The sequence below is a fragment of the Hyla sarda genome, chromosome 5 (genome assembly GCF_029499605.1).
Source record: "Hyla sarda isolate aHylSar1 chromosome 5, aHylSar1.hap1, whole genome shotgun sequence".
NCBI classification, from domain to species: Eukaryota; Metazoa; Chordata; class Amphibia; order Anura; family Hylidae; genus Hyla; species Hyla sarda.
Genome location: NC_079193.1, coordinates 57,949,327 through 57,973,536, shown reverse-complemented (window position 1 = coordinate 57,973,536; position 24,210 = coordinate 57,949,327). Strand labels below are relative to the sequence as shown.

General features: G+C 41.4%; 1 protein-coding gene and 1 long non-coding RNA gene across 2 annotated transcripts in view; one reads left to right on the top strand and one right to left on the bottom strand.

Annotated features, from left to right (window-relative positions):
• PTPRN2 (protein tyrosine phosphatase receptor type N2) overlaps positions 1-24,210 on the bottom strand; it is a 1,048,643-nt gene that overhangs the window by 529,310 nt on the left and 495,123 nt on the right. The gene's annotated exons all lie outside the window — the stretch shown is intronic.
• Positions 1-24,210, top strand: part of LOC130273184 (uncharacterized) — a 53,941-nt gene that overhangs the window by 9,377 nt on the left and 20,354 nt on the right. Inside the window, exon 2 of the long non-coding RNA XR_008843900.1 lies at positions 12,949-13,087. This is a non-coding gene — a long non-coding RNA (uncharacterized LOC130273184). The remainder of the gene's footprint in view (positions 1-12,948; positions 13,088-24,210) is intronic.

Below are 24,210 nucleotides of genomic sequence, written 5' to 3'. Positions count from 1 at the left end.
TTTGAGCAGTGTGTTTTTATGCTAGATGTTTTGTAGCCACAATGAGTGCAATCAGACATAAGGGGGATTTATGGGCACTGAAACAGTGTACCATACTGTAGGTTTTCAGTAGACACTCCCACCCAGCAACATTTCTGGAATTTTCACTCAGCTAGTTTACTTGTTTATACAGATCAGGTATATGGCAAAAAACTAAGTATTTTTTAATAGTAGAACATTCTGGTTTCATTAAACATCACAAAACTATTTTAATTCTGGAGCAAGTGGATGAAAAATTATGGAATCCCTCAAAAAGCATGTCATTTGCATGTCTTAAACCAGTACAAAAGGCCACAATTGTAAATCAGTCTGCAAGTATAAAGGAAAATACTTACAGACCTTAGCAAGCTGTAGTCTTGACTAATTATAAAAACACATCTCCCCAACAACAGAGTTATCAATTGGAATAACATAAAGAATTATAAAAGTTCTTTACGACTGAAATCCAACAAAGAGTATGGCAAAAGATGTTGGTTGTTCCCATTTAGCTTTGTGTACATTCTGGTACAAGTATAAACAAGATAGGAAAGTAATAAAATGAAAAAGAGTGTAGAACAAGGAAGATGTAAGAAAAAATGTTGAGGAAAATATTATGGAGTCATAAAAAAATACCAGTTTTATTACCTCTATTCAGGTTTTTAAGATTGTCTGAATTCAACATCAAGCTGGTTTCAACTTTCCTTAACTTTAGTTTTGCAGGATGGAGTAGACCAATTTTTTTTTTTTTTTTCAATGAGATATAAGATATATTACAGCAAACTATTTTGTATTGAGAAAAGGTTAAAAAGTGTCCAACAGTTTGTATGTAAATGACTGCATTGGCTTTCCAGGCAATGATTGCCATTTTTCCTGGTAGTGTACCTGACATGTAACTCCACCACAACATAATTATGTGGGGAACTTTAGGCTACATTTACACTACGATCTGGGCATATGATCGTTAAATTTAAAAACTGGTCTGCCGCGTTTTTTAGTCTGGAAATAAAACTGATACGGTTTAAAAATGAGCCCAGGCACATTCAAATAAATGTGATGCAGCTGCAGAAGGTCTTTAAATTTCCCTGCTGCATCCGGCAGCATTGTGGCATAGTCGTGGTGTGAATGCACCCTTACAGTTTGTTTTGGTGTCATCTTTTGTTTTTTTCATGAGAACGGTACTAGACCACTTTTTTAGCATCATCTCCTTGCCTATTGCAGATTGGTGATCCATCACTAAATATCACGTTCATCCAATCCTCCACACCCCCTGATAGCTTCTCTTTAGCTCAATGTAACTTTGTTTTCTTGAGTTAAGGTGTTTGTGCTGTTTTTGTTTGGCTTTTCCATATGTATTTAACTCATTTCTTACAGTTCTGTCCCAAACATTGTTTCTATGGCTATGTTTCTCACTTACTTTGTTGATCATTTTCTATTTTTAAGAAATACTGGAGGGAAATGAATAAAAACTGACTGATAGCAAAACTGTTAGCTTTATGTAACCTGAGCTTGTTAAGATACGAAACCTGAGCTGTGATTGGTTAATATGAGGAAGCAGCCAGTTTTGTTGTTAGTTTTTATTTATTTCCCCAGGTATTTTGTTTTTCTTTACTTGATCTAAAAAAACACATAATTAATTAACATTATTTATTTCAGCTGTGACTGTGTAAAAAGCTGGATAAAAAGCCTATAATTGTGATTCCATAATTTATCCCAGAAATACTAGAATGTGCCAATCTGCAGCCTACAATTTATATTCTGATCTGTTTTTCTTAACATGCAAGCCCAGACTGGGAAATTATCATATATATAAAGAGCAGGCAACTAAGTGGTTAACCGGCGCTGTCAATTTTATATCAAATATATGGGCTTCAGGTGTAAAAGTATATAGCAGTCTGTTCCAATGAATGCCCCACTCTAAGTCAACTAGATTGCTTCTTTCATTTTTTGGAGGCCTTTTCAAAAATGAAAGAAGCGATCTGATTGGTTGCTATGGACAACTCAGCAACTTTTCCTCTGGACAGGTTTTGAAAAATCTCCCCAATAAGTGTGGGAATTGAAAAACACAATACACTACTCACTGTGCGTCTAAATATATCACATATGCACTATCTATGCGCATAGCAAATGCTTTTATTAACTTAACTCCTTAAAGACCATTTTCACTTTAAAGGGGTATTCCAGGATTTTTTTTATTTGACTATGCTACAGGGGCTGTAAAATTAGTGTAATTCATAATATAGCGTCTGTATCTGTGTGTGACGGTTTTCTCACAATTCTTCTGTGATTTTCACCACAATATTTTTAACAGCATACAAAATGACTGTTGTCTCAGATTTTTCCCAGCTTGCAATGCGGCCGAGACCTTACTCACTAGTCAGCTGATGACAGGGAGCCTGTCTGCTTCAATGGGTGGAGGGATCGCTTGGTGGGAGGGAGAGCAATCTGCAACTAATGCAACAGCTGTAGGCACCCTAATTGAAAACCACAGGTCTTTTGAACGGATGCAGCTCATTTATGTTTCAATGGGTGGGGTGGCTGATATGTGGGAGGGAGGAAAATGGAATTATGGGATTTGTGGGCAAAAGAAGAAAACTCAAACAGGAAATACCAGTTCACAAAAAGCTAGCCACAGTGTTATGGTAATCTCACAACATAGCCATTTAGCCCCAAGACAAGCGCAGATCCTTCCTAAGCATGTCCATTACTGTCTGCCAGGTACGTACGAAAATCACCTTATGGTATGTTTAAAAAGGGGCCAAAAGGTGACCCCGGGAATTATAGACCTGTTAGTTTAACCTCCGTTGTATGTAAATTGTTTGAGGGTTTTCTAAGAGATGCTATTTTGGAGTATCTTGATAAAAATAAATGTATGACACTATATCAGCATGGCTTTATGAGGGATCGGTCCTGTCAAACTAATCTGATCAGCTTTTATGAGGAGGTGAGCTCCAGACTGGACCAGGGGCAATCGCTGGATGTCGCATATCTGGATTTTTCAAAAGCATTTGATATGGTTCCACATAAAAGGTTAGTGCATAAGTTGAGAAGGATTGGGCTGGGGGAGAATCTGTGTAAGTGGGTGAGTAACTGGCTCAGTGATAGGAAACAGAGGGTGGTTATTAATGGTACTTATTCTGATTGGGATACTGTTACTAGTGGGGTACCACAGGGGTCCGTCTTGGGTCCTGTCCTATTTAATATATTCATTAATGACCATGTAGAGGGGTTGAATAATAAAGTAGGAATCTTTGCAGATGATACTAAACTCTGTAAAGCGGTAAAAACAATACAGGACAGTGCACTGTTACAAATGGATCTGGATAGGTTGGAAGTTTGGGCTGGGAAGTGGCAGATGAGGTTCAACACTGATAAATGTAAAGTAATGCACATGGGGAGGAAAAATCCGGGCTGGGATTATGTGTTAAATGGGAGCACACTTGGGACGACTGACATAGAAAAGGATTTAGGAGTCTTAGTTAACAGTAAATTTAGCTGTAGTGACCAGTGTCGGGCAGCTGCAGCCAAGGCAAATAAAATCATGGGGTGCATCAATAGGGGCATAGATGCCCACGACAAGGAAATAATTCTACCGCTGTACAAATCACTAGTCAGACCACACATAGAATACTGTGTACAGTACTGGGCACCAGTGTACAAGAAAGATATAGTGGAGCTGGAAAAGGTTAAAAGACGGGCAACCAAGGTAATACGGGGAATGGGAGGACTACAGTATCCAGAAAGATTTTCAGAATTGGGGTTATTTAGTTTAGAAAAAAGAAGGCTTAGGGGTGACCTAATCACTATATATAAATATATCAGGGGGCAGTACAGAGATCTCTCCCATGATCTATTTATACCCAGGACTGTATCTATAACAAGGGGGCATCCTGTACGTCTAGAGGAAAGAAGGTTTCTACACCTCCACAGACGGGGGTTCTTTACTGTAAGAGCAGTAAGACTGTGGAATTCTCTGCCTGAGGAGGTGGTCATGGTGAACTCTGTAAAAGAGTTCAAAAAGGGTCTGGATGCATTTTTGGAGAATAATAACATCGCTGGTGTCAGGATCCGGACACTGTGAGGATACTGGTGGTGGATCCTCTGTGTCAGTGGGGTGATGACGTGGGCCGTACCAGGGGAACGGAGTCTAAGGGGTTACTGGTTTTCACCAGAGCCCGCCGCAAATCGGGATGGACTTGCAGCGGCAGGTAACCCCCAGGTCGTTCCACCCGATAGCGACTCAACCCCTACTGACAATACCAATCGAGATAATCTAGAGTAACAGAAGACAAGTACAGTGCTGTAATTTCCATAAAATAGAAACATAGTGACGATGTTAGATTCTTACCTGTCTGGGCTCCATTCTCTCCGCAGTAGCTGCGGCATCTTCCATGGTCGGTACAATGGCCCCACACATTGTAGGGCCTTTAATCATTCCTCCATGTGACTGGCCTGGACAATGAGATGTGAGCTCTGGGTCAATCAGAAATAACCCAGGTGCTCACACATCCCAGAGGCAGGATATTTAAACCTAATGTGCGTATTCTCCTAGGCCTCTGTTGAGGTTAATTCCCTACACCAGTTTTCTTGATTTTTTTTTAATGACTTTTTGATAGTTGACTTTTGCTTGTGCCCTCATTATCCCTTTATCTGCTTATTTTGTACTTCGCCGCTATCAATATTTGACCCATTGCCTGTCCTGACTTTGCTTTTGTCTTGTGATCTTGTACTTTATTTGTCCGTGTGTTGTCAACTTGGTTCATCTGACTATTATGACCACTCCAATGCAGTCCAGAGTAGGGACCATCAGCCGATTGAGGGCTGCTATTTAAAAGGGTACTCCGGTGGAAAACTTTTTTTTTAAATGAACTTGTGCCAGAAAGTTAAACATATTTGTAAATGACTTCGATTTAAAAATCTTAATCCTTCCAGTACATATTAGCAGCTGTATGCTGAAGCGGAAATTCTTTTCTTTTTGAATGACCTAGAACTCCTTTCACAGATTGGGTAGTAAATTTGAGTGATCCCGAAGAACTCTTGGGATCCTGCATGCAATACTATTCCATATAACTGAATGAGGATATCAAAGATGTCCTTTCATCCTGAGTCAGCTGACTCTCAATGAATCATCACAATTTGGCAAAGAAATGCTTTGTAGCTTTGTCCTTTCTTGTGACAGTATCTAACTTGACTAGAAGCAAAAGGTGTTTAAAGTTGTTATCCAGGAATTGGAAAGCTAATTTCTTCCAACAGTACCACACCAACAGTATCACACATTTCTTTACCTTGCGTGTAATATTACAACTTGGCTCCATTCACTTTAATGGAACTGATCTGCAATAACACGCAGAAACCGAGGACAAGGGTAGTGCTGTTTTTGATAAAAAATTAGCTCTGTGTTTCTATACTTGGACAACCCCTTTAGGAGAATGAATACTTCAAATGACTGCTCCTTGTCTCTCTCAAAGATATAAATAGGCAAACAATTTACAATCCAGATTGGAAGTGAAAAAAAAGGAAAGTGTGGCAGCACCATACTGTGTATATAGTGCTAATTTTAGACCCAAAAAGATTATATGTCAATCAAGAGATCTTGAAATTAGTTGTAAATAACAAACATATTTTTATGTTATAATAAGAAACTATATTTGGTGTTTTTCTACGTTGCTGCTTTAAGTTTCCCCTTATTTGGGCTACAGTATGTGATGCTTTCCTTCCTCTTGGCATTGTGTAATTACCGAGTGCCTCAGCTGGTAATAAGCTCCATTCATTATATTTCCAAAATGCCGCTCTCTGTCTAGCTTCATAGATGAATACAATTAGCATATCAGTGCGACTGATTAAATATTCTGCATGGAAATTTGCATGTCACAATAGGTTCTATACTTAAACAAATAGACAGAGTTGCCATCGTAAAGCCTTCTGTGAAGCCCTGTGCATTCATTACCCAGACAGACAATCACAAATGGGTATATTTAAATACAGTGAACCTACCTGAATGGAGATGGAAGGTAACACTACTCATGCATGAAGAGACAGGATGAATATAGACATTTGCCTCTATAGAAAGAATTATTGACAAGCGATTCCCAATCTGCATATGAAGCTGTCACGTCAGATTATCTCATCAAATAATGGAAATATGGCCTCTGATCCAGAAAAAAAAAAAGGCCCCGATACACCAAGATTTGAGACTGTTTCAAAGAGATTGTATTATCGTAGACAGCAGGGATTGAGTCAGACGGGAACCTCATCTACTGGAGGAAGTGTCTATTAAAGAGTGGAGAGAGCCTATTGTGCATTATATTACATCTGATAATTGTTAAAAATGAAAATTTTGCATGGCACCTTATTAATAAAAAAAAAAAAAAAAAATGAAACAATAGACATAAAGCTGAGAAAAGGCTTAGGTATGACCAGTCTGAACCTCTATCGATAATCTGGACAATCTTGTTTTATGTGAAGGTACCATGGTAATAAAATGATCATAGGTGATCAGGCAGCTGAGAAGAACCTGGTGGCAAGTGTTTAATTCCCTGCAGAGCCCCCACAGGAGGAAAGATGCATTACAATGTGCTCAATAAAACCAATGGGTGTCAGGTTATACACGGACATGCAAAGTCCTCCAGAGACACACTTTGAAGATGCTCTCCACGCTGGATAATACATGGTAGTATTGAACAAGGGATTTCCCTCTATGAACACAGAATTAGCTAAATTTTCTAACAGACTGTTTAAAAATGAGATTTCTGAACTAGACTTTAACCAAAAAGAAGAAACATGTATATGCCCTGGCCACACCAAAAGTATTTTTCAAATAAAGTCCATCAAACCATTTTGAAGAGACCAAATCAATTTTATGGCAAATGTATGGAGAAGAAACAAAAGTTGTTTTTTGGAGTGACCACTTCAACTTTTATGACCAGCTTTATGGAAGGAGACCTAACGTGTGCAGATCTGTGGTGCTGATTCCAACATACTGGTTTATGTGGATGTAAGGCAAAGAACAAACTCTAACAAATATGAATTTCCAAAATGGGGGGAAGCAATGTCTTTTACAAGATATATGTCATTTATAGAATTGGTCAAGATGGATATTTATGCCACATTACGCTGAAATCTAGCCAAGTGTTAAAAAAAAATCTTCTTTAAACTTTAGAATCACATTCAAAGGGAAATCCTTGATCTCATTTGAGATGGCAAAAAATAAAATCTAGACAAAGGTACCCATGAAAATCAATGGGCGCTCATATTCGGCTTCAAAGTACATATAACTTCAGAAGTAGGTCATCTTGTAATAAAAAATCCTAAAAGTATTATTTTTATACAGAGAACTATGGAGAGGTTTCAAATGTGTTTTAGCAATCTCTCAAGTAATACTTGGTGACTGTAAAATATTGTTATAAATGGTTGTCAGCAGTTGAAAAATGGAGCATATATTTATGGTGTTAGAGCCAATCTATGATGAGCCGGAGAGTACTGATGAAGTACATCAACTGCATTTATTTGTGAATTATGGGTAATTTATACCAAGATGCTTATTCCATACATGAGCATTTCACTAATATCACTCCAAAGCAGATTTGAAAATTTTTCCCATATAAACCAGAGGTACAGGTTGCAATTACTCCAGCCTGACGAAGCAGAGGCCACTCTGCGAAATGCGTTGCTTCTATTTGTTTTATCTATTTTATTTTGTTACCATCCTCAATAAACCAAGTATCCTTTACCATTTGGACACTTGTCTTTCTGTTGAATGAAACCCGACCCTCAGGCGCCGCAAGAAGCCATCCTCCTTTTTTCCCCCTGGTAACTGGACCCTCTCCTCCATTAGAGAAGGGAAATACCAATACAAGCTGCTTTTCTAGTGTAAGGAGTCATTTTAGGTACAAAAATGTTTTTATAAATATGTTAGGAATCACAAAGGCTGGAATAACATGGATGGAAGTTATTTGACACGACAGTGCCTAAGACTGCCTTTAGATTGGGGATGTCAACTGTTCTTTTTCCAAACTAATCACTTGATTATGGCTGTAGAAATCTGAATAGATAAAGGAACCAAACCACAAAGTAAATTTTTTATTTCAATTTTCTTCCAAGTCCATAAACTAACACAATTCAGACAAAGTTCCAAAAAGGCAGTCAAACAATTTGCCAGTGTTCATGCTGACCACCAAAGGCAATAGAAATCTGCTACATGGCCTCACGTCATCTTTGCCTTCATAAATAAACAAACTTGCTATATCTTTCAAGGTATTTCAGGAGAAGCCCTTTCAGCAGTGTGGTGTATTTTGATTTTTCATTTAATGAATGTCCTGAGAGCATAAGAGTAAAGAAGCAGACAGGTGCAGCGATGGTTATAGGTCTGCGCAGGTAATGAGATATACTCAAGCTGTCTGCCGCTCTACGGTAGCCCATCTATCACCATCAAATGTCTAATTTACAGAGACACTGAAGGTTAAATCATTTTGTTACTTTTATAGCAGTTAACACCAAACGGCAAATATCATTTGATTACATGTCAGATTAAAAGGTTTCTCTAACTAGCACAACTTTAAAATGCTTCCCAGGCTTTTGAAGGAGATGTGAAGGAAGGGGGCATTGATTTGCTGTATACTGGCAGAGACATTTGTCAATAAACTGAGAGTGTGTAAGCCAAAATAATATATACTGCGTCTCTCTCAGTGGCTTATAGAGGACGATAAAATAATGTAACTAAAGCAACAGACTCTATGGCAGTTCTCTAGGTGTTGCATTTTTAAATAAATCCATGTATTTGGCATACCATGCCATAATAATGACACGTAGGCACAGCATCTAAAGCCCATCTATCTTTGTGTAAATAATATAGCAAACACAAATAGTGCACAACCAGCTCTCAACCTCTCTTATGTTCTGCATGCACAGATAGCCTGGAGTCCTCGTCACTAGTCCACATGCATAGTTTTACCAAAAGGAATAATCCAGCAGAAGAAAACTTTGGTTAACAGAACATATTCAAAAATGTGTACATCCATGGACATGAAAATTATGAACTAACGCATTTCTGTCAATGTATGACCTTAATCATGGTCCATGATTAAATTTTTCTCTCTATCAAAAGGAATTGTCCTGTAATTCTAAATGGGATCTTCCTCTGAATCAACACCACAGTGTGATAGTCTGAACTGGATGGTCGTATGTTTTTTTTCAGCATCACAAACTATTTTAAAACCAAGCTATGCTACAAATTGAAACTGATACAATTTAACATACGGTACATAAATATCTGTTTTGGCATTGCTTGATTTGTATTTTTGTAACCCTATTATGAAATATCTGTTTGAAGCTGTCTGCATTCACGTTTGAATAGTCCAGGATAAATCCATCTCTTATAATTGACCAAAAGGACTCTTTCATAAGATTCGGCTAAGATTATGTGAGTTCTTTAACTGCTGATTAGTGACTGTCAGCCTGAAAGATCACCCTAGAAGTGTATGGATTGTGTACGTTGTTCCACCACGAGGAGCCTCGTCACAACACGACTAGTACATTCATTGTCAGACAAGCGGACTCTTAGATTGTTAGGTGAAGCCTGTAATTGCCTTGCATCGCTTGGAGGTGATCACAAGTATTGATCAAAATATTGAGCTTTCTGTTGTGCTAATGGATGTGTTTTTGTATCAGTGGCTTCTGCTAAATTGTACAGTATTTCTATTTGGAGCTGATGGCAGTGAATGGTATTGATTGTCTTATCTCCATCCCGTGTCACCTGTGACACTAATTTTCTATTCATCATTTCTTAACTATGCTGGCAGGTAGTTCCTAATTGGATTTTACTGGATTATGGAATAGGATTAAAGGGATAAGAATTTTACACATAGAAATGATATATTTAAACATATGTTATCTTACAGTTCTACACTGCATGCAGCTAAACAAAATGCTTTTTCTTTTACTAGAAAATGCCTCGAAATTGCCATTATAAGTATTTTTAATTTTTTTTTGTCAGGGAGCAAATACAAGAAGTTTGGCATAGTATACTTTGATACATCTAGTAGAAATGAAAGGAGGAGGGGGATAGCTGAGCTTTCATTTTCTTTTTTCTCCTTTTTTTTCTTTTTATAAGAGTGTTGTAAAAAATAAAACAGACTCGCCTAACACACTGCTGCTGTTTAGAAAACTCCTGGTCCCCGATGCTCTCTGACTCTTCCTGCTTCTAAAGACATACTGACCCCGCAGGAAATGCCCGCTCAGCCGATCCTTGGCTGAAGCGTCTCACCACTGCACCCAGTAATTAGTCTAGAAGGCAGTTCCTGTAGGGTGTCCGTGTCATCGGAAGCAAGAAGAAGTGAAAAGCACAGGGAACCATGAGCTGTATGGGAACAACAGTGGCTTGGCCTTCTAAACTAGAGTGAGCTAACTATTTACTGTATACACCTCCACCACAGCTCTACCAGTCCCCAATGCATTCTGATTCTTCCTGCTTCCAACGATGGGTCAACCATGCAGGGAATCACTGCCTGTAGCAGGTCATGATTGACCTGAGCCGGCATTTCCTGCAAGTTCAGCATGTCATCTGAAGCAAAAATAAGCAGAGATCCCAGGTCCCTAACCGATCCCACTGCCGCTACCATTTAATCTGCTTTTGGTGCTCCACTGTTCCTTTCTTTTGCCTGAATCCAAGATGAGAGTTTGGAGCTAGACCTGCCCAATTACTGGCTGCAGTGGAGTTCTGTCTCGGCCAGTGATTGGCTGGGGGGGCAGGTCCTATTCTGAGCTCTCATCTCAGAAGCCGGAACATGGCCGAAGCAGCAAAGAACCACAAGCGAAGGAAACGGGAGCTGCAGCAGGACCTGAGGGGAACCAAGAATAAGTAAGTATAATAACCCCTTTATCTGATACCAATATATGCAATATTTCAGCTGTATTTGCAGTAAGGAAAAAACAGCTGAAGATATATATAAGATGAAAATAAATTCTAAACTTCAGTGAACAGACATTTATTTTAGAATGCACATTAAGTCCCGTTGCCTACATTTATTCTTATTATTTTACAGTTTGCTTCATAATGAAGCATATTAAAATTATAAATGCTGTACACTTACAAATAGAAAAAAATAAATAAATAAAAGGCAAACGTAAAATGATTAGTCCAATTAAAAAGAATAGCAAAAATGAATTATAAATTAGAATATTAAAATATGGCACTGCAAGGAACCTTAGCATAATTCACATTTGCAATAATTAAGTAAAAAAATCCATCAGGAGCCTCACAGAATGGCAACTTGTGGATTTAATTAAAGATAAAAACCAAACTGATTTTCATGCCTTTGCGAAAAATTATTCATTAGAAAGAAAATATTTGAATATGACAATGTGAACTCTGCATACAAGGTCAGATGTTAAACTGGGCCACATCGCATGCGCGGTGGAAATGACCATCTGTTATTGCAAATTTAAGATATCTTAAACAAATGAATCTTAATTTTGTGTTGTGAAATTTTTTTTTAATTACTGTTTAGAAGTATTTCAATCTAGTTGAGCATTCCAATTGTTTTAGGATTATTTCTCATAGGGGTAAATGTTATTATTTAGAACTAAACTCCCTTGTATTTTTTTTAATTGCTGCATTCACATAGAACAACTATTGATATACTTATTGTAAATTTAACCTTAACCCCTTAAGGACTCAGCCCATTTTGTCCTTAAGGACTCAGACAATTTTATTTTTACGTTTTTTTTTTTCCTCCTCGCCTTCAAAAAATTATAACTTTTTTATATTTTCATCCACAGACTAGTATGAGGGCTTGTTTTTTTGCGACCAGTTTTCCTATGTAATGCTTTCACTCCCTTTACCATAAAATGTATGGTACAACCCAAAAAATACTATTTATGTGTGTAAATAAAAAAGAAAACCGCAATTTAGCAAATTTTGGGTCAATACAATTAAAATGATACCCACGATTACATACTTTTCTATTACTGTTGCGCTTAAAAAAAATCGCTAACTATTTAACCAAATTAGTATGTTTAAAATCCCCCTATTTTGAAGACATATAACTTTTTCATTTTTCCGTATAAGCAGCGGTATGAGGACTAATTTTTTGTGCCGCGATCTGTACTTTTTATTGATACCATATTTGCATATATATAAAACTTTTAATACATTTTTTATACATTTTTTGGCAATAAAATGTTCACGCCGTTCACAGTACGGTATTATTAACATTATATTTTAATAGTACGGATATTTACGCACGCGGCGATACTAAATATGTTTACATAAATTATTTTTTACACTTTTTGGGGGTGAAATGGGGAAAATGTAACATTTTACGTTGTATTTTAAAATGTGATTTTTCACATTTTTTTTACTTTTATTTTTTTACTTTGAAAAAACCATTCATAGGGCATAGCACTGATCAGTGTTATCGGTCATCTTCTGCTCTGGTCTTCTCGATCTCAGACCTGAGCAGAAGACCTGTGGAAGGCAGCGGAGGCAGGGGAGGAGACCTCCGTCTGCCGTTCTGGATGATCGGATCACTGCGGTAGCGCTGTGGGCGATGCGTTCATCCATTTTAGTGACCGCAGCGCTGCAGATGCTGAACATCCGCGCAAATGTCAGACTTTACCGACGGGTCTCTGGCTGCTATCAGCAGCCGGGACCAACCGCGCATGACCCGAGCATTGCTCCGATGCTCGCAGTTATGTAAAGGATGTAAATGCACATCCTGGTGCGTTAAGTACCACCTCACAGGACGCACATTTATGTCCTACGTCGTTAAGGGGTTAAAGGACATGTATAACCATAATATATACATGTATATAATAATATACATATGTAATATATATATGTAATATAATATATATATATATATATATATATATATATATATGTATAAGCTGAATCAGATATTTATTCAATATGTTAAAATATGTTTATTTTTATAGCGAATCATCTCAGACGAAGTACGGAAGTATGACACAGCTGTTACCTGCACGCTGAGGTCCTCGGCGCTCCTGTCTGTTCCCCCGTCTGACACCGCCACTCTGTTCGTCCAATAAAGAATACACTGAAGCTTCTACCTGGGTGAGTGCCGTCCTTCATTCTATACCTTGTACATGTGGATTTATCTTACATTCTTGGACTGAGCACCAGACATATTTTTTTTACTTCATAGACACACCTGTGAACTGCCCATTTGCCGTAATATCAACAGTGCTGGATCCTGTATCTTTGGTCTGTTATTTTATAAATCCATCTACAGATCCATGTTAGGGCTTGTTCTTTGCGTGACCAATTGTACAAAGTTTGTAATGTAGAAAACATCACTATCTAGAGCAAGTAAGGCACCTACAACATTAGGCCTCCCCCGTACAGTAACCCCTAACCACCCATGAAAACAAAAGATATTGGGTCTAGAAATGTTGGTATCAGCCACTAAGGGTCAAGTAACTGGGAAGAGGCAGGCGATGCTGATAGGAAGAAGGAGGTGCGGCATAGCTCCACTGGCCCCACATTAACCAAAAGAGCATTGAGTGTAGCTTGGCCGTCACAGATTCCCAATCATCTTCATTAACAACTCCCTTGACTCCCAGGGGGTCCAAGCCAAGAGCAGTAGAGCTCAAAATAGTTGGAGAATCAATTACGTAACCGGCAATCGTAACGCCCCTAAGGAACCTCTCAAAGAATCCATGCTATACCAAGTGGTGTATCTAAAAGGTCTGACAATCTCTACAAATTGTACTTTTGAATGACATCACTCTTTTTACTATAAAATGTACGGCAAACCCAAAACATTCTTATTTGTGTGAGGAAATTGAAAGAAAAACGAAACTTTGCAAATTTTGGAGGGTTTTGTCTTCATGCTGTACACTTTACGATAAAAATGACATGTTTTTTCTATTCTGTGGGTCAATATGATTAAAATGATACCCATGTTTACATAATTTTGTACTTTAAAAACTCTTAACTTTTTTCCACAATATAAGTATGTTTAAAATTGTTCTATTTTGACCACATAAAACTTTCAATTTTTCCGTATACAAGGCTGTATGAGGGCTAATTGTTTGCACCATGGTCTGTATTTTTATACATTTTTTTGGTACTACTTTTTTTTTAACATTCACCGTACAGGATCATTTACATTATATTTTGACAGTTCTGACATTGACGCATGTGGCGATGCCAAATATGTTAATTCATGTTGGGAATTGGGGAATGGGAAAATGGGGGCAATTAAAAATTTTTATGAGAGAGGGGCTTTTTCACATAAAAAAAAAAAAATAATCACATTTATTTTACACTTATTATGTCCCCATAAAGGATTATCTATAGCAATCATCAGGTTGCTAATACTGTTCAAGTTTATGCATAGGCATAGCACTGATCAGTATTATGAGCGTTCTTCTCCTCTGGTCTGTTCGATATCAGAAGAAGAAGACCCCACGAGAGTGGCAGAGGCAGGTGAGGGGACCTCCGTCCGCCATCTTGCCGTGATCTGTATTGATCACTGCATCTGAGGGGTTAATGGCAGATATCAGCATGATCACTGATGTGCGCCATTACTGCCATGCATGATGCGAGAACCTCTCTAGTACATAAATGTACATCCTAGTATACTAAGTCTAGCGGATCAGGATGTACATTTATGTCCAATTTTTTTTTTAAACAAATCACAATTCATTTCATGTAAAAGACAGAAGGTTATATACACTCAAAATAGAATTTTTTTTTAAAGTAATAATTCACTATGTTAAATACAATGCCTTTGTCCCTATCAACCAGTATATTTTTGCACCGGATAACTGCCATAGAATATTATGAGATCATTTTTCCACACTCTGTTTACGAACGTTGAAGAGAGACCCAGCCTCCTTCTGACAACCGTTTGTTACCGGTCAGGCTTAGAAAGGGTTATATTTCATGACACAATAGAAAACCCAAGTCTTGCAAAGTTATGTAAAATACTTTAATTACAACTGGGGACTGTTCATATTGAAGTCACCTTCCTGTACTTCGCCATCATAATGAGACAAGGTGTTGATAGACTGCAAAACGGCCCACAGATGCAAAAAGTGCAATTATGAGATCCTCATTTAATCAGTGTTAAGGCTTCCCACAAAGTGAGGTCTTTTCTCTGCCTGCTTGCTGGTGCGTTCACTGTGCAGTGCGCTCGGGACTATAGAATGATCCCACCAACCTTGCGTTGCGGGCTTTCAGAGCACAGAACATGTCAGGCATTCTGATGAACTGGCTTTTGTGCTCGCAGAGTATACTGCAATGTCAGAATTGTCTTCATTAATGTGTAATAAGCATTGGAACCTTCTACAAAGTTTAGGGACAAAAAGGAAGTTTACAGAATCGTCTACAGTAGCTCTGAATTACAGAATTATAAACACGTAAATGATACGTTATTCATTATAGCTGTGGGATATTTACATAGATGTAGTAAAGCCTAATTTATTATTTATATTCTTTGTGCATTGAAACAGTACAGTGACCCCCCCCCCCACCCCCGACCTACGATGGCCCAGACATACGATAATTTCAACATGCAATGGACTCTCAGAGGCATCAACATACGATGCTTTTGTATGTCGGGGCCATCACATAAACGGCTATCCAGCAGCGCAGACTGCTTCAGCTGCCGCCATATAGACGTTTACGGTTCCCCGTGTGCTCCGGTGATGGTCTCTTACCTGTCCTCGGGGCTCCGGAGCGTCCTCTTCAGGATCCCCTGCATCGCCGTCGCTCTCCATCGTCGTCATCACGGAGAGCGAGGATGCCGGGGAAGCAGAGACGTCCAGAGCGTCGGGGACACCCCGGGGACGCGGCGACAGCGATGGAGGGCGACATTCAGGGCAGCGGCGACGAGCGGTGACGGTCCGGAGTGGCGGGAACAGGTGAGTATAACTTCCTATTCTTTACATTGCACGGATGTACATACGATGGTTTCAACAAACAATGGTTCATTTGGAACGGATTACCATCGTATGTTCAGGGACCACTGTACAAGGTTTGTTTGTTTTTTCTTGCTCATATCATGCACACTCATCATCACTAGTCATACAGCACCATTTGTTTTATTCCAGCACAGCTGCATCTATCTGTTTCTTTACTATAACTTGGTCATGTGATCACCAGTCTGACAGGATGGCATCATCCTACTAGCTTCCAGATTCCTCCCAGCTTCATCTGCTATCTCCAGCTCTATCTGTGTACTGCTGCTGCCATCTCTATGGGATCAGGATACATAGTAGTTATACATCACCCCTCCCAGCTCTATCTGTATACTGCTCCTGCTATCTCTATGGGATCAAGATATATAGTAGTAATACACCTCTCCTTCATCTCTATCTGTATACTGCTGCTGCTATCGCTATGGGACAAGGATACATAGTAGCACCATGTGTTATCTCTATGGGATCAGGATATATAGTAGAATACACCTCCCCTGAGACTGTGTTTACACATTGCGTTTCTTGCTGTTTTTTTCTTCTTTTGCCGAGATGTTTCCCAAATCATGATAAAAATGGAGCTATTGCTCAGCAATTATAAAAAATATGGAAAGTCGCTAAAAACTGCTAAAATGCAGTAAAAAAATGGCAGTAAGAAACAATTAAAATGTGATAAAAAGACATTACATCTTTATAAAACACCTCAACTGTGATAATAGGTTAAATCACTTTCACCTCATGGCAATATTTCTCTAATATACACACACTTTGAGTAACAAAATGAATAAAAACTGCACAGTGTGGATTGCCACAAACCCACTTATAATGAGGTCACCTGGGTAACCTCCAGCACTTGCAGCCTAAGTAGATAACCAGTTGCAGTGATCAAGCACCTGATCTTCAGCCAAAAGGATTCATAGAAAAAGGAATGCAGTATTACAGAACCCACATCATTCTGCATTTGTAAACCAAAATGGAACCTTTTCCCTGCTTGCCACATCAGCAAAATGAGGTAAGCAATAGGCATACATAAGAACCTCTATATTATCTCTAATAATAATCAACAGCTGCCCAGGCATCCTGGACATTGTAGTTTTGCAACAAGTAGGGAAGCTCAAGCCTAGGTCATAGGCTAGATGTAATAGTCATATGAAAAAAAAAGGTCCAGCAGCACTCCAAATTAAATGCGAAAAAACGTATTGTTTATCCGTCCACGTTCATGAAATGCTTCTGCTGCCCACTGCAGCTTTATCTCTATCCTCTCTCTTTCTCTGTCATATATATATATATATATATATATATATATATATATATATATATATATATATATACTTGTATTGTAACTTTTGGGGTTTAAGTTCCTACATATACCGTATATACTCGAGTATAAGCCGAGTTTTTCAGCACGATTTTTCGTGCTGAAAACACCCCCTCGGCTTATACTCGAGTGAACTCTCCAGCCGATGGCTGTCCGGGCATGCTGGGAGTTGTAGTTTTGAAACCTCTGGAGGTCCGCAGGTTGAAGACCACTGCAGCCTTCGTCATCATCCAACCCCCCCCCCCCCACCCCCTTTAGTTTTGTACTCACCTCCCCTCGGTGAGAAGGAAGGGTGAGCTGGTCCGGGCCATCTGTGCTGCAGGGACCGTCCGGTGGGGAGGGATAGTCGTTCCGGGCTGTCACATCTTCACCAGGGGGGCCTCTTCTCCGCGCTTCGGGCCCGGCCCCGGAATAGTGACGTTGCCTTGACGACGACGCACAGGGTCGTTCATGCGCAAAGTCCCTGTGCGCCGTCGTCAAGGCAACATCACTATTCCGGGCCCGAAGCGCGGAGAAGAGGCCCCCCCGGTGAAGATGGACAGCCCGCAACAACTAACCATCCCCACCGGACGGTCCCTGCAGCACAGATTGCCCGGACCAGCTCACCCTTCCATCCCACCGAGGGGAGGTGAGTACAAAACTAAAGGGGGTGGGGGGGGGGGCGTCTGGATGATGACGAAGGCCGCAGTGGTCTTCAACCTGCGGACCTCCAGATGTTTCAAAACTACAACTCCCAGCATGCCCGGACATGTCCGGGCATGCTGGGAGTTGTAGTTTTGAAACATCTGGAGGTCCGCAGGTTGAAGACCACTGTTCAGATATTGACAGGTGGTGATGATGAAGATGATGGTGGGATGATGAAAGTTGACAGGGGGGATGATGTATTTCCCACCCTAGGCTTATAGTCGAGTCAATAACTTTTCCTGGGTTTTTGGGGTGAAATTAGAGGCCTCGGCTTATATTCGGGTCGGCTTATTCTCGAGTATATACGCTACATCACTAGGTCCTCCTTACATGGCAGCCTATATAGTTCACTTTTTATTGACATTTATGTCTGTGATTTGATTCGGGGTTTGAAGGAAAATGATACGCTTTCATGAAGAAAAGGGCAGCCGGAAAAACTAATAGCACAGAGTACTAAAGGAACTCAAAAGATTTTGCTACCGATTCCCATCCAAACATCTCCTGTTGCTTAAGGAGGATATTTCTGCATGGTTTAAAAGGTCACTATACATCATTTATTAAGATGAAATAAATTATGGAGCGTAAAATGGTGAAATCTTGCTGCTTGTGTTTTGTCTACCTGGATCTAATTAGCCCCGATCATCAGATTAAGAGCTCCAAACATTTCAGGAAAATAATAGATTTAACATTAATATTAATGGTGGAATAAACAAAAGTTTTAAGGTCTGGTGAAATATGTGCAAGAAATCAGGAGCTTAACCCCTTCATGACTTGGGGTTTTTCCGTTTTTGCACTTTCATTTTTTCCGCCTTACCTTTAAAAAAAATCATAACTTTCAATTTTGCACCTAAAAATCCATATGATGGCTTATTTTTTGCGCCACCAATTCTACTTTGTAATGACATCAGTCATTTTACCCCAAAATCTACGGCGAAACGAAAAAAAAATCATTGTGCGACAAAATTTAAGAAAAAACACAATTTTGTAAATTTTGGGGGGCTTTCGTTTCTACGCAGTAAATTTTTCGGAAAAAATGACACCTTCTCTTATTCTGTAGGTCCATACGATTAAAATGGTACCCTACTTATATAGGTTTGATTTTGTCGTACTTCTGAGAAAAATCATAACTACATGCAGGAAAATTTATATGCTTAAAATTGTCATCTTCTGACCCCTATAACAATTTTTATTTTCCTGCGTACAGGGAGGTATGAGAGCTCATTTTTGCGCTGTGATTTAAAGTTTTAAGTGGTACCATTTTTGTATTGATTGGACTTTTTGATCGCTATAAAAAAAAAAATTTTAGGATGTAAAAAGTGACCAAAAATACGCTATCTTGGAGTTTGGAATTTTTTTTGCCATTAACCGTGCGGTTTAATTAACAATATATTTTTATAATTCAGACATTTCCGCCCGCGGCGATACCACATATGTTTGTTTTTTATTTAGACAGTTTTTTTTTTTTGTTTTTTTTTTTATGGGAAAAGGGGGTGATTCTAACTTTTATTGGGGAAGGGGATAAATTATCTTTATTAACTTTTTTATCACTTTTTTTTTGCAATGTTATAGCTCCCATAGGGGACTATAACATGCAGTACACTGATCTCTTATACTGTTCAATGCTATGCCATAGCATAGCATTGATCAGTGTTTCTGACACTTGACTGCTCCTGCCTGGATCTCAGGCACAGAGCAGTCATTCAGCGTGTCCTCCAGCTGTTCGGGATGCTGTGATTTCACCAAGGCGATCCCAAACAGCCCACTGAGCTAACTGGCACTGATTTGCTTTCACTTTAGACGCAGCGATCAACTTTGAACGCCACGTTTAAAGGGTTAATAGTGCGGGGCACAGCGATCAGTGCCACGCACTATTAGCCATGGGTCTCGGCTGTTGCTATGTGCCGGGCCCATTTAGTTGTTCTTTTCTGTCTAACTGCTCTCTGATGACACCTGTCTCAGGAGCTGTCCAGAGTAGGAGCAAATCCCCATAGCAAACCTCTTATGCTCCGGACAGTTCCTGAGACAGACAGAGGTGTCAGCAGAGAGCACTGTTGTCAGACAGAAAAGAACAACTCAACTTCAGCAGCTGATAACTACTGGAAGGATTAAGATTTTTTAATAGAAGTAATTTACAAATCTGTTTAACTTTCTGGAGGTCTAAGGAGACTGAGATAAAGCATGAAAACTGGTGTGACAAAAATATGCATTAGATCAGATCACTTTGATTTACAGTCCTGTCCTAACACGAAACAAAAGGCAGTACATGACTACCTACTATAATGCTGACACAATTTTCATGCATGCAGGTCACTGTGCTCTTGACAGGATCCCTAATAGAGATATGGGGCCTATGCAGTGGTTAATGCTGTTTCCTTGTAGCACTGGGGTCCTAGGTTCAAGTCCCACCAAGGACAACATCAGCAAGGAGTTTGTATGTTCTCCCTGTGTATGTGTTACGCCGAGCGCTCCGGGTCCCCGCTCCTCCCCGGAGCGCTCGCTTCACTCTCCCCGCGGCAGCGCTCCGGTCACGTCCTCTGACCCGGGGCGCTGCGATTCCGCTGCCAGCCGGGATGCGATTCGCGATGCGGGTAGCGCCCGCTCGCGATGCGCACCCCGGCTCCCCTACCTGACTCACTCTCCGTCTGTTCTGTCCCGGCGCGCGCGGCCCCGCTCCCTAGGGCGCGCGCGCGCCGGGTCTCTGCGATTTAAAGGGCCACTGCGCCGCTGATTGGCGCAGTGGTCCCAATTAGTGTGTTCACCTGTGCACTTCCCTATATCACCTCACTTCCCCTGCACTCCCTTGCCGGATCTTGTTGCCTTAGTGCCAGTGAAAGCGTTCCTTGTGTGTTCCTTGCCTGTGTTTCCAGACCTTCTGCCGTTGCCCCTGACTACGATCCTTGCTGCCTGCCCCGACCTTCTGCTACGTCCGACCTTGCTTTTGCCTACTCCCTTGTACCGCGCCTATCTTCAGCAGCCAGAGAGGTGAGCCGTTGCTAGTGGATACGACCTGGTCACTACCGCCGCAGCAAGACCATCCCGCTTTGCGGCGGGCTCTGGTGAAAACCAGTAGTGGCTTAGAACCGGTCCACTAGCACGGTCCACGCCAATCCCTCTCTGGCACAGAGGATCCACTACCTGCCAGCCGGCATCGTGACAGTAGATCCGGCCATGGATCCCGCTGAAGTTCCTCTGCCAGTTGTCGCTGACCTCACCACGGTGGTCGCCCAGCAGTCACAACAGATAGCGCAACAAGGCCAACAGCTGTCTCAACTGACCGTTATGCTACAACAGTTACTACCACAGCTTCAGCAGTCATCTCCTCCGCCAGCTCCTGCACCTCCTCCGCAGCGAGTGGCCGCTCCTGGGATACGCTTATCCTTGCCGGATAAATTTGATGGGGACTCTAAGTTTTGCCGTGGCTTTCTTTCCCAATGTTCCCTGCATCTGGAGATGATGTCGGACCTGTTTCCCACTGAAAGGTCTAAGGTGGCTTTCGTAGTCAGCCTTCTGTCCGGAAAAGCCCTGTCATGGGCCACACCGCTCTGGGACCGCAATGACCCCGTCACTGCCTCTGTACACTCCTTCTTCTCGGAAATCCGAAGTGTCTTTGAGGAACCTGCCCGAGCCTCTTCTGCTGAGACTGCCCTGTTGAACCTGGTCCAGGGTAATTCTTCCGTTGGCGAGTATGCCGTACAATTCCGTACTCTTGCTTCAGAATTGTCCTGGAATAATGAGGCCCTCTGCGCGACCTTCAAAAAAGGCCTATCCAGCAACATTAAAGATGTTCTGGCCGCACGAGAAATTCCTGCTAATCTACATGAACTTATTCACCTAGCCACTCGCATTGACATGCGTTTTTCCGAAAGGCGTCAGGAACTCCGCCAAGATATGGACTCTGTTCGCACGAGGCGTTTCTTCTCCTCGGCTCCTCTCTCCTCTGGTCCCCTGCAATCTGTTCCTGTGCCTCCCGCCGTGGAGGCTATGCAGGTCGACCGGTCTCGCCTGACACCTCAAGAGAGGACACGACGCCGTATGGAGAACCTCTGCCTGTACTGTGCTAGTACCGAACACTTCCTGAGAGATTGTCCTATCCGTCCTCCCCGCCTGGAAAGACGTACGCTGACTCCGCACAAAGGTGAGACAGTCCTTGATGTCTACTCTGCTTCTCCACGTCTTACTGTGCCTGTGCGGATGTCTGCCTCTGCCTTCTCCTTCTCTACAGTGGCCTTCTTGGACTCTGGATCTGCAGGAAATTTTATTTTGGCCTCTCTCGTCAAAAGGTTCAACATCCCGGTGACCAGTCTCGCCAGACCCCTCTACATCAATTGTGTAAATAATGAAAGATTGGACTGTACCATACGTTTCCGCACGGAGCCCCTTCTTATGAGCATCGGATCTCATCATGAGAGGATTGAACTTTTGGTCCTCCCCACTTGCACCTCGGAAATTCTCCTTGGACTTCCCTGGCTTCAACTTCATTCCCCTACCCTGGATTGGTCCACTGGGGAGATCAAGAGTTGGGGGTCCTCTTGTTCCAAGAACTGTCTAAAACCGGTTCCCAGTAACCCTTGCCGTAACTCTGTGGTTCCTCCAGTAACCGGTCTCCCTAAGGCCTATATGGACTTCGCGGATGTTTTCTGCAAAAAACAAGCTGAGACTCTACCTCCTCACAGGCCTTATGATTGCCCTATCGACCTCCTCCCGGGCACTACTCCACCCCGGGGCAGAATTTATCCTCTCTCTGCCCCAGAGACTCTTGCCATGTCCGAATATGTCCAGGAGAATTTAAAAAAGGGCTTTATCCGTAAATCCTCCTCTCCTGCCGGAGCCGGATTTTTCTTTGTGTCCAAAAAAGATGGCTCCCTACGTCCTTGCATTGACTACCGCGGTCTTAATAAAATCACGGTTAAGAACCGCTACCCCTTACCCCTCATCTCTGAACTCTTTGATCGCCTCCAAGGTGCCCACATCTTCACTAAATTGGACTTAAGAGGCGCCTATAACCTCATCCGCATCAGAGAGGGGGACGAGTGGAAAACGGCATTTAACACCAGAGATGGACACTTTGAGTATCTGGTCATGCCCTTTGGACTGTGCAACGCCCCTGCCGTCTTCCAAGACTTTGTCAATGAAATTTTTCGTGATCTGTTATACTCCTGTGTTGTTGTATATCTGGACGATATCCTAATTTTTTCTGCCAATCTAGAAGAACACCGCCAGCATGTCCGTATGGTTCTTCAGAGACTTCGTGACAACCAACTCTATGCCAAAATTGAGAAATGTCTGTTTGAATGCCAATCTCTTCCTTTTCTAGGATATTTGGTCTCTGGCCAGGGACTACAGATGGATCCAGACAAACTCTCTGCCGTCTTAGATTGGCCACGCCCCTCCGGACTCCGTGCTATCCAACGCTTTTTGGGGTTCGCCAATTATTACAGGCAATTTATTCCACATTTTTCTACCATTGTGGCTCCTATCGTGGCTTTAACTAAAAAAAATGCTGATCCCAAGTCCTGGCCTCCTCAAGCAGAAGACGCCTTTAAACGACTCAAGTCTGCCTTTTCTTCGGCTCCCGTCCTCTCCAGACCTGACCCTTCCAAACCCTTCCTATTGGAGGTTGATGCCTCCTCAGTGGGAGCTGGAGCTGTTCTTCTACAAAAAAATTCTTCCGGGCATGCTGTCACTTGTGGTTTTTTCTCTAGGACCTTCTCTCCAGCGGAGAGGAACTACTCCATCGGGGATCGAGAGCTTCTAGCCATTAAATTAGCACTTGAGGAATGGAGGCATCTGCTGGAGGGATCAAGTTCTCCTGTTATTATCTACACCGACCACAAGAACCTCTCCTACCTCCAGTCTGCCCAACGGCTGAATCCTCGCCAGGCCCGGTGGTCTCTGTTCTTTGCCCGATTTAATTTTGAGATTCACTTTCGTCCTGCCGATAAGAACATTAGGGCCGATGCTCTCTCTCGTTCCTCGGATGCCTCAGAAGTTGAACTCTCTCCGCAACACATCATTCCACCTGACTGCCTGATCTCCACTTCCCCTGCCTCCATCAGGCAGACTCCTCCAGGAAAGACCTTTGTTTCTCCTCGCCAACGCCTCGGAATCCTCAAATGGGGTCACTCCTCCCATCTCGCAGGTCATGCGGGTATCAAGAAATCTGTGCAACTCATCTCCCGCTTCTATTGGTGGCCGACTCTGGAGACGGATGTTGTGGACTTTGTGCGAGCCTGCACTATCTGTGCCCGGGA